General features: G+C 43.3%; 1 long non-coding RNA gene across 1 annotated transcript; it reads left to right on the forward strand.

The window, feature by feature from the left end:
- The first annotated feature begins 6,128 nt into the window (after positions 1 to 6,128).
- Positions 6,129 to 8,082, forward strand: LOC127292380 (uncharacterized). The gene is made up of 5 exons (XR_007845121.2): positions 6,129 to 6,433; positions 6,606 to 6,722; positions 6,859 to 7,029; positions 7,198 to 7,471; positions 7,859 to 8,082. It is a non-coding gene; the product is annotated as an uncharacterized lncRNA (long non-coding RNA).
- The last annotated feature ends 8,085 nt before the right edge of the window (positions 8,083 to 16,167 follow it).

Raw genomic sequence — 16,167 nt, forward strand, 5'->3', positions numbered from 1 at the left:
AGCGAAGAGGAGAAGCACCAGCGGCCGTTGGCGTAGGATAAATGACGGTCATTTATCGCGGCCGTTGGCGTAGGTCATCGAAAAGGCTAGCCCGCAACTCGGCCGTCGGCATAGAAAAGCCGTCAACACAGCTTCCTCCATGGAACGGGCGTGTAACGGCGTTATCTATACCGACGGGAATGCCGTCGGCGTAGCTCCTTTTATATATTGATGCTTCAATTTCAACTGCGGGCATGAACTTTCTTCCCTAGGATTATAATTTTTTGAAACTCTTTGGGGATCTGTGATAAAATAGATAGTTCTGATCCTGAAAGTAATTTTTTGAAAAAATCCCGAGCGAACTATCAAGCATCTGTAGTTTAAATTTCGTCCGCTTCCAGCTGAATCGGCGACTATTTGTCTTTTTGGTGAAATGTACCTATAAATCTTTTGAGATGCAACCAGCCGGTGATTTGTACATAAAATATGGTCTAGTATTCCTGAAATTTTTTATCGTCCAATTTGGGAATGCTTTTTTGCTAGGTGCTTCACAAAAAAACACATTTTTGACTCTTAGAAAATAAAAAATGGATTTTCTATGCAAGTAAAATTAAAACCTCCAAAACTAACATTGCTTGCAATCACAAGATACACACATAACTACTATACTAAAGGGTAACAAACATCTTTTTTCTCCTAATTTTGGATTTTCCATTGGATTAATATTAAGCTGACACGTATGTGTTTTAAGTGTGTTACTTCCCGCTGGTTATTCTTTGTGTATCGTTTTGGTGCTCCTTAGCGTTTCCAGCAAAACCTAGAGTTGAGGTGATCTTCACACGTGTGGTTCTATCTTTTTTTTTTGTGATTGGATGTTTGGCTGTTTTGGTGCATCTCCATGTACCTGTAGTTGTGAGGTGGTTGGGGACTTGGGGTCGGACTCGCACGTGGTTCCGATTCCCGATAGCATTGCTGCAATTAGTTTTGGTCTTTTGGTCTTACTATGTGCCTTCTTTAGAAAAGTCTAGATTTTCTCCTCTCAACCTTTAACCAGATGGGGACAATCCATCCTTTCCTCTAGGCGGCTCGCCGAAGTAGACGCACAAGGTGGCCCAAACCCAGCGGCCAGCGTCCTTGCCGTGATTTCACCGAGCGGCCGTCGCCGCCATTGAAAGTGCATGGAGCCCCCATGTGTGGTTTTGGTAATTAATGACAATCCCTATGGACTAATGTTTGCATTGAGTTATATTTGTAGGAGTTGTCCATAGGCAATGCTTGAACCATATGTTGGCTTCAAGGTTGCAATAAGAAGAAATTGATGAAGGATATCAAGTGTCAAGTATGTCTTGAAGATGAAGATGAAGTGAGCCCTCAAGTTACTTCAAGACATCAACATGATGAAAAATGAAGAAATGGAGTGCAAGTTCAAGATGAGCCAACTCGGAGAGATCATATGCTTGAATCTTGCCATCCATATGGTGATCATGGATATGTGAAGATGCGTCGAAGAAGAAGCTCTCCCGTAGTGGAGTATGGGGGAGAGCTCTCCCATAGTGGAGTATGGGGGAGCATTTTGCATGTCTTCATCTAGCAAACACAATCAAGAAAGGCGTTCCATCTTGTTGAGGTCAAGACCGTCATCATCAAGCTCAAGTGGAATGCGCAAGGTTAAGGTTTTCTCTTGATAGGGTTTCTTTCTCATCGGTCTCATGGTGTAGTTGGAGACCGGTTTATAGTTTAGTGGACGTACTATCAAGAGGGCTCTCGAGTGAGTAACTCGATCGTATCCTTCGGAGAGCTCAAACCTTTGCATCCTTGCATCATATTTCTTGGTTGTTATTTGGATCTTATCCATGAGGTGATTTAGAGATTGTGGTTATTTCCATAGCAAGCTCTAGTTCATCGAAAACGGATTCCGCATGAATCACTTGTTGCGTTTTCGATATTGGAGTTTTTCTCGGTTTCTCCTATTGAGAGGTTTCACTCTAAAATACATAGAAAAACCTACCCCACTTGTTCTTAAGCTTTTCACTCTTTGTGGGGTAGCTCTAGTCATCTTCTTTACAACAAAATTGGTTTCACCTAAATCCGGGTTTCCTAACTCAAGTTGTTGCATTTTCCATATTGGAGGTTTTACCGATTTGCCTTTTATAGATAGGTAAAACCTTTATTCATTTGTTTCTATACTCCGTTGCTGGACTATAATGGTTCCCTGCATGATCTTGTAGAGCTTGTTACTAGCTTCGAAACGAGTCCAAGATCATCAAAATGGGAGTCCGGATACACAAGTTATGCTTTTTCTAAGTTTGCCCAAAGAGAGGAGTTTGGGCTGGCCGGTAGTACCGCCCGAGCACGGCCGGTAGTACCGCCCGAGGTACCACCCGCGGTACCGGAAAAGAGGCTGAGCCTCACAGATGGTTTCCAGTGAGGATGGAGCGCTCGGCGGTACCCCGGCCGGTACCTCGGCCGGAGGCTCCGGCCTCCCCCTCCCGGCCCGCACCTCCAATGCCTCGCTCTCCCTCTCGCGCGCAGCACTCACGAGGGGTAGTACCGCCCCTAGCTGGCTGGTACTACCGGCCCCAAATGGAGGCAGCCCCAACGGGCAGAAATTGGGGTCTCCTTATTTAAGCCTTCTTTCCTCTCTCTCTCTCTCTCTCTCTCTCTCTCTCTCTCTCTCTCTCTCTCTCTCTCTCTTGGCACTTCTTCTTCAACCTTTGGATCTCCACCATTGTTGCATCTTGAGAGCTCCTCCTCTCCCCCAATCCCTCCATGATTCTTGCTCAAATTTGAGGAAAAGAGAGAGGTGGTCTAGATCTATATTTGCACCAATCAAATTCCCCTCTTTGTGAGGGAATCTCTAGATCTAGATCTTGGAGAGTAATTTTGTGTTCCTCTTCTTATATTGTTCTTCCTCTCTTATTCCCCAATAGCTTTAGTAGCTTTTTTGGAATTTGAGAGTGGAGGATTTGGGCATCTTTGTGATGTTTTTGCCATTGCATTTGGTGCATAGGTTTGAGTTCTCCACGGTGATTCGTGGAAGCAAGAAGGTTGTTACTCTTGGGTTCTTGGAACCCTAGACGGATTCTAGGCGTTTGTGGCAATTTGTTGGGAGCCTCTAATTAAGTTGTGGATGTGTGCCCCAATCTTTGTGTAAGGCCCGGTTTCCGCCTCGAAGGAAATCCCTTAGTGGAACCGTGACCTAGGCCTTTGTGGCGAGGGTCACCGGAGAATAAGGTGAGGCGCCTTCGTGGCGTTCGGTGTGCGGTGTGAGTACCGCATCTTGGGGTGAGGCCTTTGTGGCGTTGGTGTGCATCGAGCAACCACACCTCAAGGTGAGCCTCTTGTGGCGTTCGGGAGCACTAAGCCACCGCACCTCTCCAACGGAGATTAGCACTCACAAGAGTGTGAACTTCGGGTTAAATCATTGTCTCCCGCGTGCCTCGATTATCTCTATACCCGAGCTCTTTACTTATGCACTTTACCTTGTGATAGCCATCGTGCTTGAAGTTATATATATCTTGCTATCACATAAGTTGCTTGTATTGCTTAGCATAAGTTGTTGGGGCACATTGGTGAACCTTTGCTTAGAATAAGTTGTTGGTGCACATAGGTGAACCATAGTATATAGGCTTTGGGCTTGACAAAGTAAACGCTAGTTTTATTCCGCATTTGTTAAGCCCATTGATGGCGTGTATTTCACACGTTCGTTGGGCAACCCCAAGAGGAAGGTATGATGCGCACAGCAGCAAGTTTTCCCTCAGAAAGAAACCAAGGTTTATCGAACCAGGAGGAGCCAAGAAGCACGTTGAAGGTTGATGGCGGCGAGATGTAGTGCGGCGCAACACCAGGGATTCCGGCGCCAACGTGGAACCTGCACAACACAACCAAAGTACTTTGCCCCAACGAAACAGTGAGGTTGTCAATCTCACCGGCTTGCTGTAACAAAGAGTTAACCGTATTGTGTGGAAGATGATTGTTTGCAGAAAACAGTAGAACAAGTATTGCAGTAGATTGTATTTCAGTAAAGAGAATTGGACCGGGGTCCACAGTTCACTAGAGGTGTCTCTCCCATAAGACAAACAGCATGTTGGGTGAACAAATTACAGTTGGGCAATTGACAAATAAAGAGAGCATGACCATGCACATACATATCATGATGAGTATAGTGAGATTTAATTGGGCATTACGACAAAGTACATAGACCGTCATCCAACTGCATCTATGCCTAAAAAGTCCACCTTCAAAGTTATCATCCGAACCCTCCGCATTAAGTGGCAACCAACAGACAAATGCCATAAGGATGGTGCGTAATGTAACTCGGGACTACACCCTTGACCATCGCACTAATGTTTTATCCCTAGTGGCAACAAGACAACACAACCTTAGAACTTTCTCGTCACCGTCCTGTGTCAATGCAGGCATGAACCCACTATCGAGCATAAGTACTCCCTCTTGGAGTTACAAGCATCTACTTGGCCAGAGCATCTACTAGTAACGGAGAGCATGCAAGATCATAAACAACACGTAGATATAACTTTGATAATCAACATAACAAGTATTCTCTATTCATCGGATCCCAACAAACGCAACATATAGAATTACAGATAGATGATCTTGATCATGTTAGGCAGCTCACAAGATCCGACAATGATAGCACAATGGGGAGAAGACAACCATCTAGCTACTGCTATGGACCCATAGTCCAGGGGTAGACTACTCACACATCACACCGGAGGCGACCATGGCGGCGTAGAGTCCTCCGGGAGATGATTCCCCTCTCCGGCAGGGTGCCGGAGGCGATCTCCTGGATCCCCCGAGATGGGATCGGCGTTGGCGGCGTCTCTGGAAGGTTTTCCGTATCGTGGCTCTCGGTACTGGGGGTTTCGTCACAGAGACTTTTTATAGGCGGAAGGGCAGGTCAAGAGGCGGCACGGGGGCCCCACACTACAGGCCGGCGCGGCCAAGGGGGGGGGGCCGCGCCGCCCTATGGTGTGGCCCCTCCGTGGCCCCTCTTCGTCTCTCCTTCGGACTTCTGGAAGCTTCGTGAGAAAATAGGCCCCTGGGCTTTGATTTCGTCCAATTCCGAGAATATTTCCTTACTAGGATTTCTGAAACCAAAAACAGCAGAAAACAACAACTGGCACTTCGGCATCTTGTTAATAGGTTAGTTCCAGAAAATGCACGAATATGACATAAAGTGTGCATAAAACATGTAGATAACATCAATAATGTGGCATGGAACATAAGAAATTATCGATACGTCGGAGACGTATCACCCATCTCGAAAAAGTTTTAAACCGCCTATTTACCCCCCTCTAGGCGACATCTGTGTCCTTTCAGACGTTTCATCGAGGCGAAGGCCAAGGAGGCGTCTCATGCGGAAGCTCCCTCGACGAAGCCCGTCGCGGGGAGGGTGGCGCCAGTCAGCCATCGAATCCACCACCTCGACGCTAGCGAGCATGAGCCGTGACAAAGAGGCACGTCAGTGGGAGGACTCCGCCACGCCGCCGTCGACTCCACCACGCCGTCGTCGACGAGATCGAGGAGGTGGTGCGGTGCGGGCTGGGCTGCACAAGGCCACCGTCGACTCCGCCACACCGTCAAGAGCAACGGTCGTTCTTTGCGTGCGCCGAGGCGGGCGGCAAGATCTACGGCGCCAACGGCCGCGACAAGCTGAAGAACGCGCTCAAGATGGTGGCGGCGTCCGACGCGGTGGCCTCCTCCCTCTTGCCCCTCTCGGATCCACGGCGAGCAGGTCAGGGCAGCCCGTGCGACCTCGCCTCCCAAACACACTCGCTCTCCGCTCTACCTTGCCATGGTGGCCGTCCTCCTTTTCTTTCAAATTCCCGTGTCAGAGATGCAAAATTTCCCGTCACCGCCCCTTCATGGTTATTGGATGACCTCCTGATTGAGTTAGGATGAACTCAGATGATGCAATTTGTAGTGGGAGACTACTTTGCTTCTTCTTTTCACGGTAGTACATATGCCTATTGTGTTGTTTTATTTTAACTCTGCTTAATATGATTTTTGATGTTGATCTTAGATTATTTCCTATGTTCAGTTCATGTTCTGGTCCGTGACCTCTTTTCGTTTCCCTGTTTCAATCGAGCGTCCAACGCTGCCTGCTCAGGTAGGACTTCTGTTTTTATTCCGTTCTTCTTCTTCTTCTTTTCCTGGCGCACTTGAGATTCTTATATTCGAGAAATTACATGTCCTTATGGGCTGGATTGTTCACCTTTAGATTTCCGCTACACAGTATACATTCCTATGCTAAATATTTCCACTTTTATGCAGGCCAGGAAAGAAAAGATGCATGTTTCGTTGGTTGAGGATGTGTCATCCTAGAGCTATCAATGGAAAATTCTGGAAAGCTTGCATTGCATATATATGGAAATACAGGGACAGGACACGACAAAACATATATGAGCTGAACTTTATTGTTGTAGACCATGAGGTATACTTACCTTTTCTTCTGCTTAAATTATTTTACCTCTCCGACAGAGTGTATGTAGTTTTTATTTTGTTTTTCTATCAGAAAAGAGCTATGAAATATATTGATCGAGCAAAAAACTTGATTTTCTGCATTACAAGTTATACTTTACATGTTTTTCATAATTCTCTTGCAGATTCGGCTCGAGTCTGTTAGGTATAGCACTGTTTTATCTCGGCGTGGTGAAGTCTTCCCGTTGAGAGAAATATTACAAATATTGGCAAATCTGAGTAAAGATCTATTGCTCTTCAAGGTCAAGTGAGAAGACATGTCGATTCAATCATTCCGAATACTATTGACGAAATCATGTTGTTGTGCAGTTTCATTTCTGTAAATGCACATGCCTTTATATGTGATTCTGAAATTGCTATTCTGTTATTTCTTACTAGGTCTAAATTAGCAAAATAACCCTTTTTGGATGATGGAAGAGCTTTATACTACCCATCTCCCAAACTCTATACCTATCGACACTCATATATGAGAAATAGAGTTTTGTCTTCTCCAAACTTTGGTTAATAGTTCGCCTAACTAAGAAGTTTGATTGAGAAGTGGACCGAGCAGTAAGTATGGCACGTGTGATTATTGTCAATTTAACGTGCCAGTTTTTTCTGAATTATTAATGTGATGTGTCTCCCCAGAAAGAAACTTAGCAATCAGATGCAAATTATAGATAGAAATATTTTTTAATACTCTCGATTGACCTTAGAACTTGCATTTTTCTTTTGCAGAGGAAACATCATGTTTGGGCTTCAGGGGATGCTTAGTATTTTTTTCCACAACAGCTTATTTCATCAGAAGATTAGTTGATGCCAGCCTTTATTTTAGACTCAAGATATTCAGCTCACTATCATCACCGAGAGAGGCTAACTGAGACAGTCGGTGCTCTGTGTTGTTGATTTCTAGGCGAGATACTGAAAATAATGCATTGCAGGAAGACCTAAAGAGCAGCCAGCGAGACGGTAAAATCTGTCTGAAATAGGCTTCGTTATTGTTCACCAAGAGGTACCATCTACACATTCAGGCACCTAATTTAGCTATTTTCACTTATAGACAAGATGCATGTTACTCATATTATTCTCTATTGTTCACCAAGAGGTACCATCTACACATTCAGGCACCTAATTTAGCTATTTTCACTTATAGACAAGATGCATGTTACTCATATTATTCTCTGTCAATGTTCACTGAATTATCGGAGAGCAGTGTGTAAATACCTATGGTGGGCCGATGAGCATGTCCACATGGTCACTTACATTTCACCAGACTTATTTTCTGCAGTATTGCCAATAAATTCTAGCTTTCAATTTATTGCCTGATCACTACTTGCTAGCAAATTAGTTCTCATTCATGGGGAATGTACACGTACTTAGGCTTAAACTGATGTTCCAGGGCAGCACAATGAAGGCTAAGTACCAGCCAATCAAATATACCAGTTCAGAGAATACCTAAAAGAGGGTTCGATCTAGAGATTTGAATCTGTTGTGTCCCAGAACCTGAACACTTTTCTCTATTCGCGTATAGCGCAAAACTGCATTATCATTGAGCACGAATGAGGTGCATTTGTGGAGGACGCATTTGTGGAGGACGACGATATTGTGAAAGGTGATACTATGTTCTTTACTTACACCTGACAGCTAGATAGTTACATATATATGCTGAAGTCTAGCCACATGTTCGCCTAAATGTTCAGTTACTTGTCCTTCTGATGCTGCTATTGAAGTAATAGCTATTTGTGTTTTTTCTTTTCTAAGAGCCATATGTATGCTGTTTCAAATGAGGTGGAACTATTGCCAGTTCGATCACAACAAGATGATGTTAACCTGTATGAAAATTAGGTGGCGATTTACCTCTCCCTCGCTCTCATTTGCACTGAGTCTTATGTATCCCGTATAGATAGGGTCCTTCAGTACTGATAAGTGCTTCACGGTAGCATATACTTGGCACCGCTGAGCACTTAATTGATTTGTTCAATGCAACCTGCCATTTTGTTTGAGACCTGCATTTTAAATTATAGCATGCAAAATTGACTCACAAGTAATTCCGCATGACTTTCGCACAACACTTCTGCGATTCAGTTCCCTTGCACACATCTCAAATTGAATCCCAACTACCCGTCAATCCATCACGTACTTGTACCAAAGGGAGCAGAAAGAAAATCGACCTGAATTTGCTTTGATCCCACTAGCACCGGTGCTTGCAATGTTTGTCCCAACATTCCCTCATGTATTGGTTATTGAAGTGTGTGGTGTTAAAAACTTCCTCCAGTCAAGTCTCCAAATGACGTACGGCAAAAGTATCAGATCTATGGACGTTGCCGCGCGATGTCACATCTGAGGCAGCCCTGTTCCCAGCCTTGTTCCCAATTTTTTTTTTGAAAACAACAAGTTTAAACGATAATTTAAAATTTCATCCACATTTAATATTTTTTTACGCATTTTGAATGAAATTGAACAAAACTAATCTAACCGTGGCTATGGCGGCCGTCGCAGTAGTAGTACTCGAAGCACTAGTAGTCCAAGTCGTCGACCTCATTCTTCCCGCGCTGGTCCGACTCGTCCTTGACGGCGTCGCTGGGTCCAGCGCCACTTGGCAGGTGCATGTCAGACGGGCCTGGGTACTACGCTGTAAAGAGGCCATGTCACGGAGACGGTTAGGCCGCATGGCGCAAAGCCGTCCGCGACACTTCCACTGATGCGGTGGTTTGATATGGCGATGATGGTTATGTCTCTTGGTGCAGGGTGGCTCTAGGGTTTTCTAATGAGACGAGTCGTGGAGGGTTTGTGAAGAGAGCATATGCGGAGGGAAATCAGTACATGGGTGTACAAATGTACACCCATTATTTTTGGCAAAAGCTTGTATGTCTATATCAAGTTCACATGTAGAGCAATAAACATCAAGTAAATTAGGAGACATATAAGTACTATAACTTTTAGTCTGCTCTGTACGCCCATTCTTTATACGCTGACTCTACCACTCGAAGAGAGGGTGTCGCCCGAGGTGAATTTAATGACAGTGACACGTGAGGGAGCGGTGGCGCGCATTAACACCGGCACTATCCCGCCATGTCACGCCACACCACCCATGTGCGACGGCGACGGGACGCCTCACTGTGCACGCCTAGGAAACGGGCACACATCCAATGTGTTTATGACATGGCTGGCCCGCCACTCGCCACGCCTAGGAATCGCAGAAGAAGTTGGTGTTAGACAACATGTATACCGTATAATGTACGCCACGGTAGAGGCTTTTTCTACCCTATATAAACACGTAACACGAGCCAGGGAGAGGCATCGTTTCCGCCCACATGGTATCAGAGCCACCTCTTCCTAAACCCTAGCCGCCGAACGATCACACACAAAAAATCGCCGCCGCCGCCGCCCATCTGGCCGCCGCCGCTCCACGACCCGCCGCTGTGGTGCTCTGCACCGCCGCCGCCAATACCACGACCTAAAACCTCACGACCTGCCGCCGCCCCAGCCTCTTGCTTCGGCCGCCGCCAAAACCAAGACCCAAAAACCCCACGACATGCCGCCGCCCTAGCCCTCTGCTTCAGCCGCCGCCACAAACAAAACCCAAAAACCCCACGACCTGCCGCCGCCCTAGCCCTCTGCTTCGGCCGCCGCCAAACTACGACCCAAAAACACCTGCTGCCGCCCTCGACTCTGTTCGCCGGCCGCCGTCACGACATCAACGACCGATCTGATGGCTTCTTCCTCGACGGTTCCCCTTGGCGTCATGCTTGGATCTCCACCGGCCACGAATGTGGTGACCCGGCATACCACTGCATGGTGTAGTATGCAAGTCTGATATAACACCAATGAAACACAGTTTCACTCGTATTATATCGCTCAGAGTGGTACAACAGAAACATATGCGGGTCCAAGGCATGTCTATAGAATTACAACACAGACTCTTTACAAAAGATCCTCACAGCCTCCTACTTTACAATGAGGTAAAACTGCAAATAAACTCCAGAAGAACGACTCGTGCTCTAATCTTATCACGGACTCTACTTGTAGAGTATTTAACTGGCTATAGAGGCTAAGAATAGATTCTAGCTAAGTAGGAGCTAAGTTTAGGAAACTAGTTCCCTTCTATGGCTAAACTAGGTTTTCTCCTTGATGTATGTGGTATCTGACTCCTCTGACAGGGTCCTGTCTCTTGAAGTAGTTGTTGACTCCTCGGTCTTCGAGTTGCACCGTAGATCCTCCTTCGATGCCTCCATATCTAAGCAGGGGATTTAAGAGTGGGATGAGTACGAGCGTACTCAACAAGTTCATTATAGGAAAGAGGTGTTTAATGCACTAGCTACAGCATTAGACCAGAAAGTCTAATACCAATGCAGGTTTTCATAACCATTTCTTCAAAAGGTTGCTTTTATTCAGAAGAACTATGTCCGTCAGCCTTCACCGGTTTACTAGAACTTCATGGAGCTCCTTTCCGGCCGCTGTCAGTTCCTTATCCTGGAACAGGGAGTGACAGGTCACGGTTCTTTACACTCTGCAGAGGTGTGTTGCTTTACCCATAAGAGATCTTATCCTTGTTGCCAACCGAGCTTAAGTTCTCGTCCACACTTCCTTTGGTGCGAGGCCCGGTATAAGGTCATAGCCAATCATATCCCTCCGCTACCTCGCACACCCACCCTTTGTTGCAAACCCCGACCCTGGGTCCTCGCCGGTCCCATTATTCCCGTAATTTCAGGGTGGACCCCGACCACGACAACAGTTCTGGGCTCTACCATAAACTCCTTCGCCGGCAGCTGCAACCCATCATAGACCGCATTACCGTGGGGAATTAGAGTGGGATCCCCACCCTCCGGTTGTTCCGCAAGACACAACTGCTACGGCAAGCAATGCTTTACCGTGGGGAATTAGAGTGGGATCCCCACCCTCCGGTTGTTCCGCCAGATACAACTGCTACGGTAAGCGCATCCGTTGATGTACAAGAGGTGGAAATACGATTGACTAGTCCGTCCCATTCCAGATCTTATGGTTAACACGGGTATTACGGCACAAGAATCACTGGCGACATTTGTTGTTTAATCCTAGATGGATATAAACCCTTGCAATGGAACCTCCACCATATCAACACAATCCATGGTTCCATTGCCCACCACATAGTCATATTCATAGTTATGAAAGTAGTGGTTTTGGTTTTTATACAATAGTGATAATCATAGTACTTTGCAAGTAATTTGATAGAAATACTCAAATGACATGAGCAAGTGATGAACTTGCCTTTCTTGACTGCAAGATTATGCAGACAAGGTCTTCGATGCGCAATAACTCCAAATTCTGAAATAGCATCATCGTCCGGTAAGGACGATGTTTAAAAGATTGGCAAGGATGCAATAATGCATAAGTATGAGATGCAATCGTTCTAAGCGTGTCCTAACCCCGATGAATTAGGATTAGTGAGTGGTAATGATTAGTTCAGGGTGTGTTGCACTTTTAGAGAGATTCACAAACAAGGTTCTTATTTAGGTAGGATTACTTGGTATTATAAACAGGTAGATAATAAAGCATAGTAATCAATTAAGCACACAAAGAATGATAATTGGAATAATGTTAACAAGTAAAGAATAGTGGTCAGTTTTAGTACTATATGGCATGGTTAACGATTGGTTATCATATGCTTTAAAAGAATAACTTTTGAAGAACATGTACTTTGATAAAGAACAAGTATGGTAATTAGGTTGGTGGGGTTCTATGGTTAACTATGGTTCTCATTAGCTCTTGAGTAGATATAAGATGGATCTTAACAAGGTTGGATTTATTAGCAACTAGGCTTGAATGGTTTTATTAAAGTATGAGCAACTTAATCAATGAGTTATACATGGTTGTTATTATGGTGGTTTCATCTTGCTGGTGATAGCTAGGTAGGGTTTATAGGTTCTTATAAGCGGGGTTGATGATGGTTCTCGGTTTACTTCAAAAGAATAACTTTTGAAGAACATACTTCTTAAATAATAAGAAGTTTATCAATTAGGTTGAGGTTGTTTAGGTTTGCTATTAAATTCCGAAAGTAAGGAATGATTGGCTCCTAAATAGGATGGTTCATAATTATGAAGTATTTGTAGGGTTCAGTGGACTATGGTTATGTAATGATAAATATTGGGCCTAGATGCTATTGGGGTTCATCACACTGGTGTGATGTTAAGCATGGATGAATAAGGATGATGGTTTTGACAGTAGAAGCTAGGGTTTAAACTTGGTTGATCTTACTTGATCAACTAGGTTTAGTGATATGCATACATGGAATACTAAATTACTAGTGATAGGGTTCTACATTTTATGTGGACATAGGTATGTCTTTTAGTTGCTAATGGTGGCTCTATGATTTGAATTTAAAGTACCATGATCCCCTGTTCTAACCTTGGGTTTAGGTTAGAAGCAAATTAGGGTTCACATGTAATAATAGAACTAGGGTTCCTAATTAATTTAGGGTTTTAGGAGTCACATGAAATGATAGGGTTAGAATATCATTCCATGTGGAATTTAGGGTTTGCTATTTACAATTTAATTCTATGATTAATAACTTCATGTTAAAGTTGAAGTTATTAATAATTTTGAAATAAAATTAATATTCAATTTGGCTTTTTATTATTTTTAAATAATTTTCTAATTAGGGTAATTATTAATCAGGGTTTAATTCTCTCTAATAATGATTTACCAAATTAATAAAGAAAATTAGTTTTAATGTTTTCTTTATTTATTTACTGGTTTTTATTTAATTTGGAAAGTTTTCTTAATTATTGAATTTTAATTGAATTTAGAATTAATAAACAAGGCTTAAATAACAAGTATTAAATAACTGAATTTTTATTTTAATAAAAATTGGATTTTATATTTTTATTGGATAGATTTTTCTTTTCTAAGAATTTTGATATCTTATTTGTATTTTTCTGAGTTAATATGAATTTTATATAAATTCTCAAAGTTGCAGTAATTATGGAATTGAAATAAAACGAAAGAAATGCTAAATCTACCCGGGCTAACCTACTCGCAGAGGCTGACTGGTGGGGCCGTTGCCACGTTGGCTGCCACCATGGCGGTGATGTGGCAACCAAAGCCTTCTCTGGCGGCCAGTGGCGATGGTCGCCGGAGTTCAGCTCATCCCGCGGACAAACTATTAACACCACTAGACTCAGCACGTCGCAGTGAACCATATGGTGGCGGCGCCGCCCGGAAATGACCACCGGAGCCTTGCTGGCGATCATGAACCGCGGCGGTTTCCGACGAGCTATGGCGCGGATGAGCTTCAACGCAAGCTAGGGTGCGATTAGGGGCTCCAGAGAAGCGTATGCTCACCCTGATGGTGAAGAGCTTGAAGGAAAGGTCGATGGAGAACGGAGGAGACGCGGCGGTCGCCATTTCCCTCGCAGTACTGCGGAAGGGAACGACCAAATTCGCCCTCCTCCAAGCTCCCCTTGATGCGTAGATTTTCCAGATGAACGAGAATGTCAGGGCGCTCCTCCTGAGCTCAACGGCGGCTCCAGGGGTGGCCGGAATCGGTGTGGTGGTGTGGTTGCTGACGGGTTAGGGTTTCGGGATAGCGGCGAGAAGAAGCAAATCCCGGCTCTAGGGTTCCTCCCTTATATTTATACGGTCACCGGCGGTTTTCTACGGTCGTGCGGTCCACAATGGCGGCTGGGACGTGGCTCAGTTCGTCGCCGTGTCGACCTCCCGTGCGCGAAGAGGAGAAGAGGAAGACGATGACCCCCTCCTCGTCTTTATCCACTGCGAAGAGGTATTCGGCCGTGTTGGGCTGTGCTAGGCTGAGGCTGCGGGCTGCTTGTTGGGCTGGACTGCTGGGCTTGCTGCTGGGCTGCGTCGGCCAGGTGAGCCTGGTAGGTCCTTATCTCCTCTTTTCTTTTTCTGTTTTATTTTCTGTTTTGTATTTTAGGTTTTCCATTCCATTTGTTGAATTCAAATTTGAATTCAATCCTACTTTGCAGATGTTTCTTTATATTTCAATTAGGAGTTGGTAACAAAATTACTGCATTGTTTTGTTGTTCTAATCATTTATTAAATATGTGAGCTTTATTGAAATTTTAATTAAGCATGATTTATGCTCCCATTTTAATTTCCATTTATCTTGTGAATCAAATCTGTTTTGAATTATTTGAGCTGATAATTTATACTCCAAGTGTATTGGAAAGAATCATTAGGACTTGTCCTCTTATTAGAGAATTTGATTACTTGCATAATATTTTATGTGAGCATCTTTTTGTTAATGTCTTGTAAGCATTAATATAATCCTATTTCAAAGTTAGCACTAGTGTTATATTTTAATAGCATCTTGAAATACCTAAGGTAGATACTACTCTTATTATGGTTTGGTCTTAATTAAGTGGTTGATCACCACCATGGTTCTAATCAAATGGTGTAGCACTAGTTTATTCTTAAGTTCCATAATGAAGCATGAACTTTAATTAGTGAACAATTCTAGGGTTCTCATCATATTCACCTAATGGCAATTGGTTTGAATCTCAATTAGGGCTTGGTTTTATATTATGATCACCATAGTGATACATAGACTAGGTTTGAGATATAATTCTAGTTTGTAGAATTGGGATGACATCATATTACATTTGTTGGGGTTTACTCTCCTCTATACACGATAAAATGGTTACTTGCTTAATAGTTCATGTGCTCCTTCAATTACTAAGGACTTGAGAATTGGTTTTATCTGATTCCAATGGACTTCTACTATTATCCTAAGCCATTATTTATACAAGGTTTGTTGCTATTCAGTTGTTTCTCTACTTAATATATTGGAAATGGTTTTAGGTTTGCTAATGGTTCCCTTATTATTTTATGGAAGGGTTGATATCTTCTTATAATATTAGGGTTTATCTTATTCTCACATTTCTCTAAAGCATGATCATATATTATATATGGTCATCCTGTTCTTAATATCTTAACCTCAGGTTCTCTAGTGTTTATGATCATTACACAGTTTATAATGATCAAGGTTGGACTTCCTAAGGTATCTCTGATGAATTTGGTTTCTCACTCCCAAGATTAAGTGTTGTCTTGATCAACTAAATATAGACTTTCTTTTATAGTTTCTTGAATAGACATAATTATGGTTGTCTCAATAATTTATATCCCAGGAGATTGCCTGAGATAATTACTTAGGGTTTTACTCTAGGAATGATGGTTTAACCATTTGGATATTTGAATAAATCTCTCCCTTGAATCCAAGTGTTTTCTCAACTAACTTGTGTGTAACACCAGATCTTGAGCTCTCTTATATAGGAATGGATTATTCTAGAGTTTATGGTATGTTCACAAGATCTCATTAGATAATAAAGGGTTAAGTCTCCACCTAGATGCTTAGTTGGATTAGTTGCTACTTCATCATTTCATAGATATGATCTTACTCCATTTGGCATTGGCTATCTCACCACTCCCAAATGATATGGTTTAACTCCTAATGCTTTAGTTCAATGGTTGTCACTTATTCTTAAATAGGTAAAGCTATGATTTATATGATTGGTCTCTCTCATTTGGAAAGGTCTTTAATACTAACCTATGGTTAGGCTCCATAGAGAATGATGTGGTCACCACTATCTATGGTTAACATAGGTGGATCCTCTCTCTAGGAAATATCTTGAATAAGTTCCTAGGGTTCCTCTTAGAGATGATGATTTAAATACTTGGATGTATATCCAAGGTTTAGCTCAAGGTTTG

This window comes from Lolium perenne, chromosome 4, assembly GCF_019359855.2.
Source record: "Lolium perenne isolate Kyuss_39 chromosome 4, Kyuss_2.0, whole genome shotgun sequence".
NCBI lineage: Eukaryota > Viridiplantae > Streptophyta > Magnoliopsida > Poales > Poaceae > Lolium > Lolium perenne.